At 46.8% G+C, this 3,093-nt stretch overlaps 1 non-coding gene across 1 annotated transcript; it reads left to right on the top strand.

The window, feature by feature from the left end:
- The first annotated feature begins 2,765 nt into the window (after positions 1-2,765).
- On the top strand, positions 2,766-2,838 carry TRNAV-AAC (transfer RNA valine (anticodon AAC)). The gene has a single exon. It is a non-coding gene; the product is annotated as a tRNA-Val (tRNA).
- Positions 2,839-3,093: the final 255 nt, after the last annotated feature.

Here is a 3,093-nt window from a genome sequence, read left to right as displayed (position 1 = left end):
CTGTGCATGAGCTGCTTTTATGTGCACCCTCTAAAACCTTATTATCTCAATGCAAGCTTAAGAAGAGGCGGTCCTTGAACCCAGCGAGCCATGGGAAACTTCCTTTACTTTTGCAAGACGAAACAAAGTAATCCGCATCCATCAGTGGTCGCACTTGTGCCTAGCTTTTTTTTTGTCATGCCATGTTGTATTGTGGGGTCTTTACACTTGTGACATTGCTGTGAACGTTGTAAGTGCAAACATTGGCAGGTGCAGTCAGAAGAGTCAGATCTGTGCACACCCAGGGCTGTCAGGATGGCCGAGTGGTCTAAGGCACCAGACTCAAGAGAGCTTGATCTTCAGTGCAACTGAGACTTCTGGTCTCCTCATGGAGGCGTGGGTTCAAATCCCACTTCTGACAGGTTTCTTTTACACCCTTAAATCGTCCTGTTTTTTGCAGTGCATTCCCACACACCACAATCTTTGCACGGACCTGTAACATATGACGAGAAATCCAGCAACGATCAGGCTGGGCCCTCAATCACAATTCCATGTATTCCTGGAAGGGACACCTCAGGCACACCTTCAGTTAAATTTGCACTCCATCACACAAACTGCCGTGCTGGTTTCTCATTAAGCAGTTGATCCCATCTTTGTTGTGAGGCTCTCCTGCCACCTTTTGGGCGGAGAAGGCACTGTCCCTGCAACAACACAGGCAGACATGTTCAACAGGGCTTCCTGGTTATGTGGGAGGAGCAGATTGTCATTGGTCCCCCCTTGCGAATTTTAATTTACATAAGGAAGACAGAGAGGTATCTGGGAGTAGGCAGTACACACGGACATTGAACTCTATCTTGTGATTTGCAGCCAATTCTAGATTGAGGCAGGAGGAAAGGAGGTGACTTGCCCAAAAATGGCCATCCTGGGAATTCAGCCACCCTGGGGCTCCCAGGTTAGTGTTTCAGTCCTGCGAGCCACTCATATAAATCTCGCCTGATCGAGCCTAATCGAGCGCTGAGTGAGCGTGTTTGAATCCAAGAATCAAATGCCTCTGTCTTAGGAGCAAGAATTGGCAGGCCCTCCCTTGCATCTGGGGTGGAAGTCTATGGGGCAAGTGTCCAGGACTTGCAGAGGAGTACAAGTGCCAGAAAGTGCCTGCAGTTCTCATCAGCGCCTTTTTTCTGCTCTCTGGCAGCTAGGATATCGACTGATCCCTTCCTTGCAAGAGTGAAAAAAACAACACCTTGAGAGAAAACATGACTTTTTGTGGTTCACATAGAGAGAGAGCAGCCAAATAGCCCTGCTTTGTTTCTGAAAGACGCATCAGAAATTGCTTAAAATGCCAACTGGGGAATCAGGCTCGTTGGTCTAGGGGTATGATTCTCGCTTCGGGTGCGAGAGGTCCCGGATTCAAATCCCGGACGAGCCCATGCTGTGGAATTCTTTTTAGGCTTCTTATTATATAGGGCCATTTCTTCTTTTCAATGCTATAAGACGGCGTGTATGGTGAGAAAGTTCCTTTCCCTCTACGCTATTTCCCACTTTTGGCGTATAGAATTTCAGTGCCGGACTTCTTTGCAACTGCTTTTCTGGGGTGGACCATCAGTGTAGGAAAATTAAATGCAAAGTGTTTTTCTAGTGTGGTTTCAGGTATGGTTTTAAAATCGCCTTTTGGAATAAAAGGGGTCCTCGTTCCTTTCTTCCAAAGAAAGAGATCGGGTAAGGAGGGTCCAACTTTGAGCTTCATGGACATTGGCCCTTGGTCTGTGCATTCCAGCCCACTACATGCCAAGAAGATTCCTGCAAGCGTGTCTGTTTCTGTAGTGTAGTGGTTATCACGTTCGCTTTACACGCGAAAGGTCCCTGGTTCGAGACCGGGCAGAAAGAGCAGTTTTCTGTTTTTCACACAGTTTGCATTTACTCTCTCAATTTATAGGAAAGCTGAGATAATGGAAGCTGTCTATCCCTCACCAGCGTGACGTACTGTGCTCCAGGGGTATCAGTGACAGCTCAAAAAGAGAAGTGACGATAGTTTGCGCTATTCGTTTGCACGTCCTTGTGTACTGAAGGTTGGGCCTACTTCATGAAAGCAAGGCATGAGAGCAGAAATGGTTTTATTGACCTCACCGAGAGCATACACCTAGAACAAACAAAAAATCTGAAGGATAGAGGCATTTTCATTTCTTGTTCGATGACGGCCATGGAAAAGACAGCAACCATATTGCAGAAGAGAGCAGCATGTGCAGTTGCTTGCTTTGGGTGAAGCATTCACTAACTCGCTGCCAATAACCCCCGGAGCCGGTGCGAAAGGCGACTCTTGTGTGCCTCGGCTCGTTGGTCTAGGGGTATGATTCTCGATTAGGGTGCGAGAGGTCCCGGGTTCAAATCCCGGACGAGCCCTTTTTCAGAGGTAAACATACGAATCCTACTCAAAACTCACAATGCCTGACTATTTCTCATTACACTCGCCGCATTGTTGCACAAAATATTTTGAACCTCATAAGAAACATGGATCACCGTGCTTTTTCTGCCTTCATGCTTAGTCTGTGTGTGTCCCAGGTGATGCTTTCCCAAGCTGTACTTGCTGGCATTTAGGCATCAGATATTTGTCTGTCGATGCCTGCATAAGTCAATTTTTAATACGTCTAATTGCAAGTATGTTGGCTGATATCTCTGCAGTTTTCACACTTGTTCCTCGCTTTCTGAGTGGCTGCTGATACAGCAGAATAGAAGTAGAGAGAACCCTTGAGAGGAACCTTGCTCTAACAGTAAAACACAGCAAGTGAGTTTCTGTAGTGTAGTGGTCATCACGTTCGCCTAACACGCGAAAGGTCCCCGGTTCGAGACCGGGCAGAAACACTGTGCATGAGCTGCTTTTATGTGCACCCTCTAAAACTCTATTATCTCAATGCAAGCTTAAGAAGAGGCGGTCCTTGAACCCAGCGAGCCATGGGAAACTTCCTTTACTTTTGCAAGACGAAACAAAGTAATCCGCATCCATCAGTGGTCGCTCTTGTGCCTAGCTTTTTTTTTGTTATGCCATGTTGTATTGTGGGGTCTTTACACTTGTGACATTGCTGTGAACGTTGTAAGTGCAAACATTGGCAGGTGCAG

This window comes from Triturus cristatus, chromosome 10 (assembly GCF_964204655.1).
Source record: "Triturus cristatus chromosome 10, aTriCri1.1, whole genome shotgun sequence".
In the NCBI taxonomy this organism is placed as follows: Eukaryota; Metazoa; Chordata; class Amphibia; order Caudata; family Salamandridae; genus Triturus; species Triturus cristatus.
Note: the sequence above shows the minus strand (reverse complement) of the source record. Positions and strands in the feature narration are given on the sequence as shown.